The sequence below is a fragment of the Lycorma delicatula genome, chromosome 12, assembly GCF_047948215.1.
Source record: "Lycorma delicatula isolate Av1 chromosome 12, ASM4794821v1, whole genome shotgun sequence".
NCBI lineage: Eukaryota > Metazoa > Arthropoda > Insecta > Hemiptera > Fulgoridae > Lycorma > Lycorma delicatula.
Genome location: NC_134466.1, coordinates 50,162,675 through 50,181,575, shown reverse-complemented (window position 1 = coordinate 50,181,575; position 18,901 = coordinate 50,162,675). Strand labels below are relative to the sequence as shown.

The window sequence follows — 18,901 nt, the reverse complement described above, 5'->3', positions numbered from 1 at the left end:
GTGACATCATTGGCGCCGTAGACCGTCACCGCGATATTGGTATATCCCTGTGGGAATTTCTGTTTTCCCGTGGCGGGATATTTGAAATTCTGCAGCGATACGAACTTGAGTAATATATTCGCTTTGAATATTATTTATAATAATTAATTCAAAGGTTGGTACCGCTGTTGAACAGCTGTTGTGAACCGGTCGGGTTTAATTAAGTAAAAAAATAATATTTGAAGTGAAAAAAAACTTGGTCGGCTAGGACTCGATCGCTCGCGATCATGACCATGACGGGACGGGACGGGACTGACTGACGCCTTAAACCAAACGGCTGCAGTGGCTCCCTGATGTAAAGAGTGAAAAATGTTCAACATAAGCTATGAATCTTAACATCACATCCGTCTGTACACTACACACACACAAACACCTACCTTTTTTTTTCACTCTATTCCCCTGGGCCGGTCCGACTGGTTGGTATTGCGCTACCCAGGGAAGTGTCTGGTAAACTCTAATGAGCCTCTCCGCCTACCGGCTGAACGTCCGGCATGGCATGTCAGCTCGCCGGTGTCACCTCTCTTGAGTGATATTCTGTTTGCCCATTTGGAAACCACGACATACCTCGAATAGCTGTAACGTGGCACCGGGTCTTTTCTTACTCTTCTTCTTCATTAGAACCTATCTAAACCCTTGGAGTCCTCAGTGGATCATTGAGAACGACACACCTCAGCGTGCCGTCCCTCACCACTGAGGCTGTCTACCCTACCCTATTCTACACTAGTTACCTAGTCGCCTTTCATCTATATCCTACTCTGTTAATACTGCTACTATAAATTCCGTAACCTTCTACCAGTTTATTTCGCTCCTCAACATGTGCTCTAGGGCTTCTGCTGGGCTCATACCTATTATGCCACAATTCCTCCTTTTAATTGCCTACCTCTCGCAGCAGAAAACTGTGTGTTCTGCATTGTTAATTCTCACACAGTACTTACATTCTGGACCTGGCCTTCTTCCAACACGATGGTGGTACTCATTGAAATTGCCATGACCTGTAAAAAACTGCGGAATATGATAATTTAACTCACCATGTTTCCTGTCTAACCATAGTGCCAGATCTGGAATCAGCTCCTTCGTGCGTCTGGCTGGTCCATCCTCCTGCCATCTATGTCTAAGTCTATATTTTGCTTCATTTGCTTCGAGGCCCTCTCGACTCTATTTAGGGCCATTAAGTCTATTGGTGGCACCCCAGACAACACGCACAACGCCTCATAGAAGACCGTCCTGTAAGCTGAAACAACCCCCAGCAACAGCCTCCTATGAGTACTAACCAGTCTGTTCAAATTTCTTTTATCCCTGACTGACTGCCATCACACTGGTACTGCATATGTCCACAGTGACATCCATGATGTTTCATGGATGTCACTGTGGACGCTATCGCCCTTCGCTTAGAGGGTCTTGGAGCTGTCTGCGAAGACATTATTATATTCAAATTCTTAGTCATCTGTTCACCTTTGGCACATATGTCTATTATATGCTGGGTGAACCGGCAATTCCTCTCATATGTCACACCCAGGTATTTAATCTTTTCGACCTCTGTTATTTGTTGGTTTCCAATTTGGATGGCCGGACGGTCTAAAATCCTCTTCCCTGTGAACATCATATGTTTACATTTTTCTATTGCCAGCTGGAGTCCCCTCTCTTTCAACCAATTATCTATCGTCCGTAACGTGTTGTTAGCACTCTCTTGAACATCGACAGTTGTTTTACCCTTGATGAGTATCGCCAGGTCATTGGCATAGGCAATTACTTGTACCCCATCCTGATAGTCTAGTCTTAATATCCCATCGAAGGCCAGTATCCAGAGTAAGGGTCCCAGTAGAGACCCTGTGGCACACCGCCATAAATATTGAAACGTAGGCACTCACTCTGCGTCTCCACCAAGCATTCTCTATTTGAGAGGTATTCCCCTATCTGCCTTCTTAAATAAGGACTGATACCTTTTTCCACTAAGGCCCTATTTATTGATTCCCACTTGATAGAATCGAATGCATTTTTTACATCTAAAGCTATGAATAGGGGAATACGCCTCGTTCTCCATGTGCCGGTCCTAGTATCCTTAGCCCAGTCGATCACCTTTGTCGCCGCCTGTATCGTCGAACAACCCTTCATGAATCCAAACTGATTTCCACTAATGCCTATTCCTTCCTCAAGTTCCTTAAAGATTCGGCCAGCGAGCACCTTCTCCACTACCTTCGTCATGGTATTTAAAAGACTCAATGGTCTGTATAAAGGTTCTCCATTGTCATTTGTGCCTTTTGGGAAGAACACCACCCTAGATTCCTTCCAGATTCCTGGAAATGTCATGTTTTCTAATCCATGGCTGGCAACATCAAGCACTTCATAAGGAATTCTCTTTATCAGCCTTTTAAGGAGTGCCGCTGGAATTCCGTCTGGACCCGGGCTCTTCCTATTACCCAGTTGTGCTACAACCAAGTGCAGTTCAGAGAACGTGAAGGGTCTGGGTTCGCAATCTATATTCCTGCAGTTTCTACTCTACCGGGGAATAGCTCATTAATTTTTTGTTCTACCTGCTCATTATTTAATACGGGCAGACGCCTTCCAAATCGCTTAGTGATTATTTTGTATGCCTGTCCCCAGGGGTCTCCGTCTAACTCCTCACAGAGTCTGTGCCATTGTTTTTTCTTAGACTTACGAATAGCTTTGTTTAAGGCCCGTCTGTTCTCTTTATAAGCCAGAGATGCCTCCTCGTACTCCTGTCCGCCTCGCATTCTGAGTCTCTGCTTCCTTCTTCTGCGCGATTGTAGGAGCCCTCTCAGTGTTTCAATCTCCATATTACACCAATACACTGAGTGTCTATTAGCTCTTCTGTGAGCTACTCTGCCCATTTCTTGTCTTATAACGTTAGTCAGGGCAACTGGTGTCAGATTCCCTATGTTGATAATCCTTTCGGCCGTTCTATTGATTATGATCTCGATCTGTTTCGTTGTAAAACTACTACAGGGCATTTTCTCTCTAGTCACATAGTCTGAGCCTTTTATGGTAATCATAGTGGCATGATGGTCACTCGCCACATCACGTAGTAACACTCGCCAGTCCCAGTGTTCTCTACTCCATCTATCGTCTATGACTGTTAAGTCCAAGACTGACGAGTGTCCTCTCGCCTCATATGTAGGGGGTGCCATCATTTACATAATGACAGCTAATTGCCCCCATCATATCCGTAAGGATCTCACCTCTGCGATTGGTGTATGCGCTCCCTGCTGATATCGCTTTACTATTGAAATCACCTAGAATAATGACTTTCTTCCTAGCGTTATTTACTACTCCTTGTATTATGTCTAGTCTTCTAGTAAATTCATGTATGTCACAGTTTGGAGACACATAGGCACCAATCGCTAGTGTTGAATCCGACTCCACCGCCAACATGCCTCCAGATCTGGACGTCAATCTCTATGCTATCCTGCCACTTACATCCATAATTGCCACGTCACCATTTGTATCCACCATCCAGCCTGATCTAGCAACAAGGTACATGTTCGGCTCCGTGATTATCACTAAATCAGACCTTTGCTCTATGACCAGTTCACTAACCAAATCAGGAGACATGGTGCTTCTGTTTGCGTTAACCATCATCACCCTAAGCATTTAAGTGTTTTGAGCACCCCCAGCCTCCGGTGCGGTGTTCTTGGCTCCCACAATCCAGGCAGCTACTATGCTCCCTGCATTCAGCAATCTTGTGGTCTCTGCCTCCATAATTGAAGCAGAGATCCATTCTGTCAGGGCCCTTGCACTCATGTTTACGATGTCCAGTATTCCAGCATCTGAAGAACTTTTCCTCTGATTCCCTAATATATGTCCGACAATTCACCCTGCCAATCCTCAACCTTTGTTCCACCAGCTTACAGGCAGCCCTATACGAGGTGATAACTGTAACATTTTGGGTCTCGGCGTACCCTTTTCTAATTGACGATATCTAGATGTCCTCATTAGTACCTACTCTTGCAGTAATTGCAGCAAAAATTTCTGTCTCCGTGGTGTCATATTCTACATCCCTGATGTGAGCTATTGTGCGCCTTCCCGCTCTTGTACGCAGGTCAACATGCAGATCTGCCGCCTTATCTCGTAGGTTACTTGTAAACTCTGCAGCTTTCTGCGCTCCCTGAATTCTCACGTGGAGTTCTTCATTCCTGCCCTTACGTAAGGAGATGACCTCTTTTGCATCTTCGCTACTTACTGCAGACTTCATCGTTTTAAGTAAATCAGAATAGGATTTTCCAGCTGCTTTGATAACTACAGTACGACTGTCAACTGCCGGTGGTGTCGACTTTTTAATATGGGCTTGTCCAGACTTGCCTTGTATAGCTTTACCTTCAACTGGGATCGTAGTCACTTTAACTGCTACTTCCTCGTCTCTCCGCAAATAAGATATTAATTTCTTCATATAGTTTCCAATATTATTGTTGGGGACGACAAAAACTAAATTACCAGCCTGAGGAATAATCTTCCTTAAAGCCCTCAATATAGCTCCCATTGTGCTCTTCTCAGTAGCATTACCATCATAGTAGATTTTGTGTTTACTTTTCTTAATGTCGTCACAGTCTCCAAGAATTGATTGTACATCTTTACGAAAGTCGCCTACTTTGTATTTGGTACTAATACCTTCTTTTTCATCCCCTTGACTTGATTTACTTAAATCACTAACAGTACAAGAGTCCACCACCTCAGAAGGCAACTCATTAATCAAACTTATTTTGTTCCGCAAACTATTTGGGCAGTAGATCTATTATTTGCTCGTCTGTCAGCTCCTTAGTAAGAATTTGCTCCATCTCATCTTCCACAACTATAGGGTCCGTCTGAGTAGCCTGCGTAACAACTGATAAAGGGGACGAGACTTGCGTCAAGGCATTAAGCCCATCATATATGCCTTTGAGCTCCTGCTCATGTGTACTTATGTATTTTGAGAGACCCGGTCCCATATGCTGTCTCAATGCCACCATAGTTAATCCCAATTGGTAAACCAGACTGCTAAGGCTCTCCGGCCGTCCTTCTTCTTCTTCTGAGGACCCCTGTCGGGGTCTCTTTTTACATTTACCCTCCGTTTTCTTAGTAATGGTAACCTTTTGTGAGCTAGAAGCCCCCTGCGATGATCCCTCTAAGGGGAGTGATCCTCTTCGTCTCTATTAGCGCTGTTGGACTATGGGGACAATCCCGAGTCCAATGAGTATCCACTCGCGGATGGGAGCCCCAAATGAAATTTTGGGGGTTTGGTAAAATGTATCAACCCAAAAATAGGGTCCAAAATTTTTGGGGGGAGGGGGTGGTCAGGGGGTAGGAATTTTTTGGGGATGGATTTATAACTTGGGATGAGGGATGTAGGACGAGTGGTTCAGAAATTATTAAGGAACAAAGAATTCCCTAATAAAAACTAGTCTAAGGGCTTAGAAAAAGTTCACTCGTATAACTACTAATACACGAAAAAATTTCCTAAGTCCTTGTTTACAGTTAATTGCAGACTGGTATTAGCCTGTCGAATAACTTAGAATAATTTGCTATAAGCTCTATTATAACCTCAAAAAACTTTAAAAAAGTTATTGTACAATAAGTTTTACTCACTTTTTATACACACTGGTAGTCTTTTCGTTATTGATAAAAGTCACCAACACTTTAATACACTATAATATCTAAGATTTAGCGAGTAAAAAGCACAAAAATATTGATCTCACTAATGATAACAAAAAACTATAAAATACTTGATAAATCCGTAACCAAATAACTCAAAAATGATAGTCCGTATTCCTTGTCCAATCCACTTATAGTTCCAGACCACCAAATCAATGTAAAAACCAAAAAACCAATCGAAAACAAGAAAAAAAGCGGAGCTCTAGAAAGACACGTCTACACACCGTGCAGTCCACAACTCGACCTACCTAAACACACCTACACCCACCTTTTTTTTCCCCCGACTCCCCCGGGCCGGTTATCCAATTAAGTATACGCAGCCCGAGGAAGTGTCCTTTTTATTCTAAGGGGGCCTCCCCACCCACCGGCTGTATGTCCGGCACGGCAGTTTGGCCCCCCCGGTCAGATCTTTTCTTTTATTATTGCCTGCCTCAAATTCCCAAGACCAGGACCGAGTCCGGCTATGCCGTCCCCAGCCCCAGGAACCGGGTCTCAGCCTTGTGCTATGCCTGCCTCTAACCCCACGGAACACCGGCAAGGCCCGACTATCTCGTTCCCTACCGCCTCCCGCAGGGCCGGGACTCGGTCTTGAATATTATCAGCCCATTATTAATGTTAAAATCCTCTCCTTCTTCCCTCATCGTCCTTTATCCTTATTACTTGAGTTACGAAACATTCAAATTTGTGCCAGTTGTTTTTATTGGCTGTCAGGAACGAGAGCATGTCTAAAGCAGTCAAAACCTGTATCCCATAGCGCCATTTCAGGGGTAACCATCTGGGGCATGTGAATAAGGTACGTTCCGCTGTGTCCTCCTCAACACAAAACATGCATGTTGAGGAGTCTCGACGTCCGAATCGATGTAGGTAATATTCGAAGTTTCCATTGCCTGTCATGGCCTGTGTGGTATAAAAACTCATTTCACCATGTTTTCTTTTAATCCATCTACGGATGGTCAAGGTGTATGTTGGTGGTTGGGTTTCAATTAACCACACATCTCAGAAATGTTCGAACTGAGACTGTACAAGACTACACTTCATTTACATTCATACATATCGTCCTCTGGAAGTATTATCTAAACGGTAGTTACCGGAGGCTAAACAGGAAAAAGAAAGAAAGAAAGGCGTACAAGGAAGTCATGTGTATTCCACATCAGACTTTTTAAAATGAAAAGTACATAAAATTTTATTTCATAAATAACATGATATTTTTTAATTTTTTTTTTTTTAATTGTTACTGAATTATAATTTATTGTAAAAAATTTGTTTGCAGAGGTTAATAATTAATTATTAATAGACAGTAAATTTCAATTAAAAAAAATATGAAGTCTGATTCGAACTGATGTGCCTTCACTTGTAAGATCTGAATATTTCATTAATTATAATTTTATTTGGCTACAACTCTGGAACCAATGAAAATAAATACCACTTATGATATATCGTTGAAAATCTCTCAATCAGTGCCTATTAATACAGTTAAGAAGAAATCCAAAATCAAAATTATTTTGGATTTTGGACTTTTTTGGACATTTTTGGTCAAGTCGATTGCAATCAAAAGGTGAGTTGCATAACTAGATGTTCCATCAGTCCTAAATCCAAAATTTCAAGCTCATACGGCTAATCGTTTTTGAGTAATGCGAAATACATACGTATGTATGTGAAGCCGAAACTAGTCAAAATGGGATGGTCAAAATGGATTTTTCCGTTGAAACCTGAAAACCGAAAGTTTTCGCGATCACAGTATTTCCTTTCCTTCGTACAAGGAAGTAACAAGAGTTTTATAATTCTGTTTTCAATTGTTTAATTAGTAATTTAGAAGATAAATAAATGTTAAAAATTTAGTTTTATACAAACAATTTACGTTTTTTTTTTATGCAAGTGATTGAAGCGAGGTAATCATTAGTGATATACATGTCAGTAATCGCATCGGGTGATTTATAGGAAGTTTTTTTCAATTACACGTCAGTTCATAATGATGATTTTTTCCGGATTTGGATTTGTAAATGCTTACCCACACGTAAGAAATAATCCAGTGAAAATAGAATTGGAGAAATAGTAGTCTACTAAATTGCTCCTCTCCGACCTATATAATCACCTGTAAATAGATCATTTAAACTATTATTTTCGTAACTTGTGGCCGCTAAAAATACTTGAAAGACAGCTAGTTGTACGGAAATACCGGTACTGCGTCATGAGCCAATAAAATATTTTGCAATTTTTTGGTAACGCGACCCCTCGACCGCCTTGAATTTCCCTATCAGTGTTGTCAACCTAATTTTTTACTCATTGTTTATTTAAAAATTAACGAATAATTCAAAGGTTCGTAAAAGTGGACTACAACGGTTGTTGTCACTGCTAAGTTGTGACGTCACACACAAAAAAATTTCCATAGAAATTATGGTTATGGGAGGGGATATTCAACATTACTTCTTAACAGTTTTAACATCATATCTAGACCTGTTAAATAATAAACTTGAAATTAGGGTTTCCTTCATATATATATATATATGAAAATATGTTTTGGTTTGATTTTCGATTCCTACAGACACCATCAATATAGATGTATTTTTGTTTTAGTTTTCTCCCAACAAGGTACTCCAGGAGGTTTTCCTAACTTAAGATATTGATTTAGGATACCAATGTAAAAAACAAATCCTGTGGAAGAGTCTCTGCCTCACTTCATTTCCCATCTGTTTGCCATCTTTTCTACTCCGTAACAACGACATGGAGTGACGTAGGAGTCGTTGACCAAAATTAAAGTATTCATTCAGGTAAATCAAATAAATTCATTCAGTTTATTCATCCAAATAAATAAAAAATTACGTGCAGTAAAACCTATCTCGCTTAACTTTTCTTCGGTATATGAATTTGATTACCAACATCATTTCCTCTTTGTATATCGTAATTAATTCTTCGATTCTAACGAAAAATTAGTCATAAGTATTTAAAAATCTAATGGCGCATACGAAATAAAGGAGAAACCCTTTTTCATAGGGGAAGCCGGGAAAGTTAAATAATCTTAGCCGAATTTTTTAACATTTTCTTTTATACGAAGTCTAAAAAGTTATCTTCCGTTTCGTGGCTTATATTCCAGAAAAATACCTAAGTACTCGGGTGTATGTGTGTGTGTGTGTGTGTGTGTGTGTGTGTGTGTGTGTGTGTGTACATATATATATTTTTCCTACTTTATTAATTTTGTTTTATTCCGTTAGATATATGATTTCTATAAAAGATCCCACTACTTTGTGGAAACATGTCTTTTATATCTTCTTAATTCGGGCCCTCCTTCGTAATTTTACATCTGAAATAATAAAACACAAGGACGTCTGAAAAATAATTTTCTAAATATTATTTAAATGCTATTTCACTACAACTTCTCTGAAATGTAGAAATGGATGGTTATTTATTAAAATTAAAAAAATTAACTGAACAACGTAACTGAAGTAACATATTTCTTCGTTTAATTAAACGAAGAAAAATATGAAAATTTCAATCTTATATGATTATGGAAGTTAAATGAGAGTGTCAAATATGCGCTTGCTTGTCAGTAAAATTATTTTAATAATACTTACAGTATCGTAAACACTGTTTTCAGGGATACCACATACACCTTGATGATTGTAGTAACACTGCTTTCACTGCAGTCCATTAGTATATATAAATATATATATTTTATATTTTATTAATATGTGTTAACGTATTATAATTACTTTTCTGTTATAACTAGAGAATCTACAAAAGTGCATTATGTTTTTTAAATATTATATTTAAATAAAGCTGAAACAAAGAAAAAGCACCAAGGGGTAAACCCGTGACTAAATTGTAATAGTTTGCATCATCATTTCCCGTGAACTGTACTGATCGCTATTTTGAAACGCAAAGATTTATGAATAAACAATTACACATTTCCGTTCCCCTTAATATCAAGGAACTTTACAGAAAAATTTAGATAAAAAAGTATTTAGTTCGGTCATATGTTACAAGAGCGACAAATTAGTAGAGATTTTTAAAAAATGTCTGCTACGTTAGTGTCCTACAGTGTTTCGGATCCTACGACAAAAAAGTCTAATCTTAAAGAGATATTATTATAAGGGGAACTGTCTTAGAAGTAATGTAATTTTTACTTTAAAATGTCTTAACAAGTTTAGAAATAAATTGTTATAAAAAAGTTATAAATTACTTACATTTTATTATTTTATTACCTGATAATGTACACATAAAACATCTGATTTTAAATATAATTTTGTTTGAAATCACTATAAATACTACATCTTTCATATTTAACATGCAATAACAGCAAATGTGTTTTTACTGCTATTATGATGGGCATTTTTTAAACGAACAGTAGTTTTAATTATTGATTACATATAGATATCAATTAACTCTAATTGATATATTTTAATGAGTTTTTCAAATTGCATCAATACAGTTTAGTTTAATGACATAATCTATTTAAGTGTATAATGTAAAAATGAAAATTAAATAAAAGTAAATCTAACCATTTATTAGTTAAATGACCGTTTCTCAACGATCTTGAAAGTCGATCTCGAAAGTTAGCGTTGAAATAATAACTAATTGTATTATTAGTAATACTAATAGAAAAAAAAATTGTTTCTCTAACTGTGATATCATTTCTTAAATTGCTTTTTTGCGTACATTACAGGTGTGTAAATAAAATTTTTCTATCACCCTTAGTTTTAAATAAATTACGCTTAAAAAAAAAATTGAGTTAAAATATGTAAAATTTAAAATTTTGCATGGCCATACCAGTGTTAGAATGATTTCGCCGATACTTTTCTTTTATAAACACGAGCAGCTTCAGGTACATCACGAATAAATATCCAACAGTATTCGGCTAATATGTTAGTATTCCATTTCCCTTTATGGCGGCTTTCTATCACCGAAATGTCTTGGTGGAAACGTTCACCGTGTTCGTCAAATACGTCTGCAAGGTTGTCCGGGAAAAATCCAGATGTGAATGGGGGAAATGTATTTTCAAAAACATATTACATCCCATAGCCTTGTATGAAGTAAGAAGTTGCTTAACAATATCGTGGTAATTCTCGGATGTTTGTTTGCCGGGGAAAATCTTTGCAAATGTATTTAGGTGAAGGTCAAGCTGCACTTTCTACATTATTTAACATCGAGTTAAATACATCATCTTTGACCAACTCTCTTATTTGAGGACCAACAAATATTCCTACTTTAATTTTTCATTCACTTACATTCGGAAATTTCTACTTGATGTACAAAAATCCGGGTAGATTAAGGGCGTAGATTAATATGGTGAGGGGGTAAAAATATTTTTTTTTGTTTCAATTAAGGGCTCGTTAATAATATTTTTTCCATTTGGAGTTACGTTTTCTCGTGTCTTGCACTCTTTGGTAACATGTTTATCCCTAGTTCGGCTGTCCAAATCGCAAAGAAAACACATGTACCTACTTAGTATAGCCTAACTCCATGCCCAGCAAAATAGCTTCCTTCAAATCACCACCTATGTTTTTTGTAATTTATTTTTAGAAGAACGTCTTTCATCACATCGTACGTTTCTTTCAAATTAATACCGTAAGCGATTGGTATCGTAGGATATTTGTTACCGTTGTGTAGCAGAACCACTTTTCAACTGTACTTGGACGAATCTATGAAAAGGCGCCAGTCTTCAGGTCTATGAACTTGTCCTAAGTACAACATAAGATCATCAATATTTGTGCAATAAACAAAATTATTTTCATCAATAAAGTACTAAAAAAAGTTCCTTTTGTCGCCTTCGAAACCCAAAATTTTTGTATTTTTTTGAAGTAAATTCATAACTTGCAAACTTCATCCTAACAGTTCAGCTTGATTTTGGATTTAGGGATAAAATTATATCCCTAACCAAGTCATTTAACTCACCTTGTGATATAAGATGTGGCTTATCGGAAAATAATTCAAAATCAAATTATAGTTGACTTCTTCAATACTTCCTGATTCTTTATCGCTGCTTTCGAAACATACATTTACAGGTGGCTCAGAAACTGCAATAATTTTACTGTGAGGTACAGGCCTGAATGCAGATTGCAATGAAAGATATTTTACAGCATTTTCAAATATTTTTAGAAATTCCACACACTTAAACAAAAGTAACAATCGGTTACATGATGTTTTCAACTGCACAGACTTGATTAAACTTGTCAATGAAGGCTCACTTTTCAGTATTAGATACGATATCATAATATGTGACTATGATATGATTTAATTCTTTGTCTAGTATTGTTTATTTATAGCTAACAAATTACGTTAACCAAGTTAAACAATAAAAAAATGGGCTAACGAAATACAATATAAGAGCTTAAAATGCTAACTACATTTTTAAAAAAGGAAAAAAAAATCCTTTAATTAAAATTTAAATATTTTTCAAAAATGGTGGGCGATACAAAGATTTTTCAGCTTAAAAAAAAAAAAATTAAAATTAAATTTAAAAAATGTATAACATGTTAGGAAACAAAAATTATATTTATCAATGTAATTACCTTTTATTTACATTATTCAAAATTACTAATTTTGAGCTGATTTATTTTATTAATACATACCGATAAAAATTAACTGTTTCTTTAGTAAAACGTTTAAGGGTCCTTCCTTACAGTTTTTTTTAACCATAAAATTGTTGTAAGATTTTTATCGAATATCCTTCTCGTAGAAAGATCATCAAATCACAAACTTCATAACATATTATTCAATAATATTCAAACAATGAATTTGATTAATAAATACTGGAATAATTCATTCCCTCTCAGCTTTTTTTTTTTTTTTTATATCAGAACTGTAGTTTGCTATATAACAGATAAATGAAATATATTTACCTTAATAAAATTAAATAATTAATCAAATTAACAGATAATTAACATTAAAATAGCTAAAAAGAGAGTAAATTATTTATATTAGTTACTAAAAAAAAAATTAATAAAAATCAAAATAAAATATATGCCTGTTAACCCTAAAGACTCCTACAAGTATCCCTACGAGTGTCCTACAATATACCGCAAAGTATATTATTTCATATTTCAGAAAAAAAAAGAAGTCAAAAATATGTAGTTTTATTATGCAATATTTTATTTGTTGAGTTTAAATTCAACCGTGACGAGGTATTGATACATAAATAAATAATAAACAGTGAATACCTACCTAAAAGTGATGAAACTGTAGCACAAAAATAAAAGTTATTGTTCATTTAAAGATAAGAACATCGCTTACAACGATAAAAAACACGTACAAAAGAAACATGAATTTTTAAACATTATCTGAATCCACAATTTCTTTCTTCTCTATTTTTATCACATATATCATTCATTCGTAAATTGACGAAACTATTCATTTTGAAAGTATTCTTCACTCATATCACAATGGTTAAATAGCAAGGAAACATTTGTAACCATTACATAAACATAGCAAGTGAACAAAACTTAACTTACTATCTATCATTATTACGACTTACTCAGTTCGTATGTAAGTGAAAGATTTCCTTTTTCATCTCTGATTGAACACTTTATAATAGTAAAACGAATACAATCTTTTCTATCCAAAGATTCAATAACGTAATTTATTTCAATAGAATCTCTATTGCGGATCTTTTACATCGAAAGTTATAAGAACAAATAAGGTCTTAGTGATAGGTTATTTTATTAACTATCAAATTTTCTGACTCGGTTTGTTTTGTTTTATCAAAATTTTCATTCATTCCAATATAAAAAGATTGATATGTAAAATCATGGATTAAAAAATACTTCTTCATTAAGCTACTCATCGCGGATAATGAAAAATATATTTCATTCGTTTAAGTCAATTGTATCAGTCTTATTTTATGAAATATTTCTTTGATTCATTACATACTTATCATCCTGTGAGGTAAACCTCGGAAACAGAAAAAAAAGGATTTTGTGGACTATATTCTTGCGGTTTGCTGTAATAAAAAAACAAAATTTCCGTTACTGGAAAATTTTATGAGTATCTACCTGCTGTTAATTATTTTATTTCAAACAGTTACAACAAAATTTTTTCACTTTCAGAAAATAATATTAAAAAAATAAAAAATGGAAGTTTCTACCAAATTTAAAACTACATTAAATATATTAAGTTGTAATTTAAACAACGGTAAATACAATATAATAATATTATTATATATTTCATTGAAATTTCTGATAGGATCGTTTTGTATATTACAATTAAAATACAACTGGAATGATTTGGGTAATAGAATAGCTTCATTGAAATCAATGGTGTTTTTTATAGTTCATCTAATGTATTTTGCCGTTTGTCTGAAATCTTTGGAGGATATTACCAAAACAAGTAAAGTTATATTTGATGGGACTTATAATGAATTTCCGTACCAGATAAGAGATGATAGAAAAAAATTAATGAAACTTATCTCAAAAGAATTAGTAACAACTAATAATATTTTGTATTACTCAATGAAATTATACTCTTATATTTCATGTAGCTGGACATTAATTTTTACAATTTTTATTGTTACGACCGCAAATGACTTAAATACGATAAAAATTGAAAATTTACCATTGCTACACCGCGTTTACTACTTTTCAAATTACAACAATTTTTACATTTACTCATTCTGGTATATATTACAATCTGTATATATTTGGTTACTTAGTAATTTTACATATCTTTCATATTGTGCAACATTGATATCGATGAAAATAATCAGCAAAGACATAAAATTGCTATCATTCTCGGTAAATGAAATGGAATACATAATTTCAATGAACGTGAAATCAAAAATTAACCCACATATTATTTATAAATATGGAAATGAATTTACAGAAAACGAATCAATATTAGTAAAAGGAATATTAATATATATTATAAAATATCATCAACTAATTTACAGGTCAGTAGAATATTATTTATAAACCATACAAAAATAATATAACCTTTTTTTTGGCTTCCACACATCCCTTACAGCAATTACTATCAACTACAGTAAACCACACGGAAAGGTTTGGAAGAGGCAGAAAAAAGTTTAATAAATAGAACAGTAAATCGTTCTTCTGATATTGCGTCAATCTGAGTACATATTCTATATATACGTATATATATAATATTACATTACATAATAATCAGGATATTCTCGAGGAACGATATATATATACACTCAGAATCCATTACTTCACCAGTTTTCCATAACATTTTTGTATTTATCTTCCATTAAGAAAAAATTACACCAAATATAAAATAATGTGTTTTTCAACGCAAAATTTCTCAAAATCTACTAAAAATAAATTTTTGAGATTTTTTTTTTACTATTTTAGTTAAAATACTAAACTTAACCCTTAATTTTGGTCCCAAGAAGTACAATCTCGCTTAATTTTATCAAAGGCGTAGAAATCAGAGCGAAATCATCCGATTATGCCCATTTCTAACAGCGAGTAAACTTGAGCCAATCATGGCTTTACTTCCTTCTTCTATTTTCTTTCCTTCCCAAACCTCTTCATCCGTTCATTATGTTTCCTGCTCCCCACCTACGACCATCTTCTTCCTATCGTTTCTGTTTTTAATTTTCTTATTTCTAATTTCATCTCTAAATGTCCTTTTGTCCTTGATTTCTTCTTTGAGATGTTCAGTCGTTCCAGATCGTCTTGTGTTTCTTTCATCCAAATTGATTATAATTTAATTTTGCATTGACGATGTTGAAAATTTTCTTAATTTGTCTGGTCTTTACCAATACTGAATAAGTTTACTTAGAATTGCAGACGTCTTTTCCTAAACTTGTCGGCGATGGTATCTACGCTTTCATATAATTCCTTTGTGGATCGTTTAATTCAGGTTCCGTCTCTTAAATCCGCACCGTGGATTTTTCTGAGGATTTTCCGTTGCTTCTCGATTTTGTGAATTTTGGACATTCCTGTGATTATTATTGTTTCTTCTGCATACACGAATTCCGGCAAGACAACCTTGCTGTATTGTCGTATGTTATGTTTTATATTAATCTTAAATAATTACAAAACAATAGGTTTCTATAGGGAAATTGTAATGAAATATACCTTTATTAGTGTGCCTTATCACCACATAATGACATCATGATTTATATGATATTTATGTATGGTCCGTTACAAATGACTGAAGAAAGAAAACCTGATTATATACGTAAATATTAAATCCATTCCAAAAAAATATTTAGAAACTCTAAAAGCATTCTCAAACTAAATCTTCCGCAAATAAAAAGTTTAAAAAAATTATTTCTCTTTCATTCGATCTTCCATTTTCCCGTCCTCATCATGGGCTTTATATCTTTTAAATGTTTTTTACGGTCTAGTAAAAATTATGAATTAAAGTTTAGTATTTATTCAGATCGTTAATAACTAAAGGTAAAAGTAGATTTAATAAATCATTATATCAATAAGTATAATCACTGATAATAAACAACTAATATTTTTATAATTTTAGGTTGCAAAATTTTACTTAAAATAATATGTATATTAAATAAAGGTTTCTATTTTCAGAAAATTAAAAATAATTGATAAAACAATTCAAGGTATATCAATGGCATTAAAATGTGGAGCTTGCTCTTATACTTGTTTGTAAGTTTATTTGATGGTACAGGTAAATATAAACTGTTTTACAATAAATTTTAACTAGGCTATTACGTAATACGCAATTGCGAAATAAATTCTAAAAAATCCATTTAAAAAAAATAATTTATGTTCCACTTTCGTCTGATGGTTTTATATTTTTTATATTATTTTTTTTTAAAGAAAACAAGATGCAGGTGATTTGTCAATACTGAAAAGAAATTAAATATCTTTTTTTTTACTATCACAGCATATATATATATATATATATATATATATATTGATACCGACATCAACATAGGTTAAAATCCCATTTTTCCAACTAGTGTATACAAAGCTGATAACAATACTGTTTACCATCAACAATCAACCCCTTTTAATTTTTTAATTTCTGAACAGTTTATGGACCAAATTAAACCAGAAATATTAATATATTAGAAATATAATTTTGTAGGTAGAGTACAGGGGAAACGTATGTATACGTATGCAGTTTAATTACAATTAGAGTTAATATTTCAGTTACTAAATGATGTGAGATTATTTTAAAACATAGAATACCGATTAGAAAGATATAAAAAACGTAATGAACTATTTTGCATTATTATAAGTACATCCATAAAAAATGAATAACCTGCTCCAATATAAATGGGATGATGCATCGCTCGCTGCTGACTGAACCCACAAGCTTATTTAATATTTATGTTAAAGGTAAGATGACAATTGAGAGTCAAGCAAGTGAAATAATAATTATGATTTTATGAACTGTAATAATAGGTAAATTAACTGACGACAAACATATAATTGGCATTCAAAAATTTAAAGAAAGAACTACAGCTGGAATATCAAGAAAACCGGTTCAGAAACTCAGAATAGAAAAAAAGACATGATTCTTCAATCAACATCCATATCGTGTTCTTTCAGCACGCCGAAAAAGTATAAATGACGTTCGAAACCTGTCAGTGGACTGGACAATTTCGATTAAGGTGTAATTAGAAAAACATTTAATTAATTTCGTTCAAAGAACAATGAATTATCTACTTTAAAAAAAAAATAAGGCCAAGGGCATTCATCTATTGATTTTAAAGGAAGTGAATCAACTTGAGCTGTTATTTTGAAATAGATACGTTTCAAATGGCGTAAAACTGAAACTAACAGATAACCTTTAATTGAGAAACCCGATATCAGGTGGAAGAAGATTGAATATTTTCAGACAATGGCTAAGTACTGACATAGCAATCCTACAATTTTTTTATTTGAATGAAACGTACGTTTTAAGTTCGGATTGTTCGAAAAAGTTGTACTCTAATGGTATTGCTGACGGACTTCATGTACTGATTAAAAAGGTGACCTTTTAATAGTAATTCGTGGTGGAGTAGAAGTCGGTTTTACAACGCATTACCAACTTGGAAAGCAAGTTCGAAAAGTGGCAAATATCATGACAATATCAATACAGACGATTTCATGAAATGGCGCGTAAAAAATTTATTCCAAATCTTCCACCAAGTTGTTGATGATAACGCTACTATCACAATACAGGTATTGACAAAGCGACAAATTCTACCTCCGGAAGAAAAGGTATGACCGATTGGCTGGAGAAATATTCCGTATAGTTCAAAAATGCTGAAACCGCAGTTATATGAATAAGTACATAAATATCACTTAGATGAACTTTTGAAAAAACATGGGCATAGTATTCTTAGCCTACCACCGTATCATCCAGATTTGAATCCGATCGAGATGGTATGGTCAGCCGTAAAAAGACATGTGAGGAGTCGTTACACATTTTCTTTCGCAAATGTTGAAAAATTAACTACAGAGAAAATTAATTCCGCAAATATATTTTATACATACAATGGTTATAAAGGAATTAATTACGTATTGTTTAAATTAGTAAATGGATGTATAATAGTTCCTGCCGGGTAAAATATGATAAAAAGTAATACTTCGATTTGAAACGCAGAGTTGATGTTTTCAGGTCACGTAGTAGTAATATGCAGTCTGCTTGTGATGTCACTAGCTCGTACATTGGCTGGTTCTAGTATACGTAAGAAAAAAAAACCCGGTTGGTCTAGTGGTGAACGCGTCTTCCAAATCAGCTGATTTTGAAGTCGAAACGTCTAACGTTCAACTCCTAGTAAAGGCAATTACTTTTATACGGATTTGAATAATAGATAGTGGATACCGGAGTTCATTGGTGGTTGCGTTTCAATTAGCCACACATCCCAAGAATGGTCGAACTCAGAATGTACAAGACTACACTTCATTTACATTCATACATATCATCCTCTAAAATACCTGTCGGTGATTTCCGGAGGCTAAACTAGAAAACAAAGAAAGAAAAGTATAAGTAAGGAAGTTGTTATGAATGTTAATGGTTGGAGGGAGATAATCAGGTTAGGTATCTTGATATACTAATCAAGCAAAATAATTATTAAGGTACTTATTCGATTTCCCCTCCAACCGTTAACATGCAGAACAACTTTTCCTTTATTTTCCTGTTCTGTTTCCGGGAATTACCGTTCAGGTATTACTTCAGAGGATGATATGTGTGAGTGTAAATGAAGTGTAGTCTTGTACAGTCAAGACAATTAAATCATTCCTGAGATGTGTGGTTAATTAAAACCCAACCACTAAAAAACCATTCTATGCAAAACACTTCA

The 18,901-nt window shown here is 34.4% G+C and overlaps 1 long non-coding RNA gene across 1 annotated transcript in view; it reads right to left on the bottom strand.

Moving 5' to 3' along the window:
• LOC142333155 (uncharacterized) overlaps nt 1-18,901 on the bottom strand; it is a 115,988-nt gene that overhangs the window by 4,695 nt on the left and 92,392 nt on the right. The window contains exon 2 of the long non-coding RNA XR_012758543.1: nt 12,249-12,488. This is a non-coding gene — a long non-coding RNA (uncharacterized LOC142333155). The remainder of the gene's footprint in view (nt 1-12,248; nt 12,489-18,901) is intronic.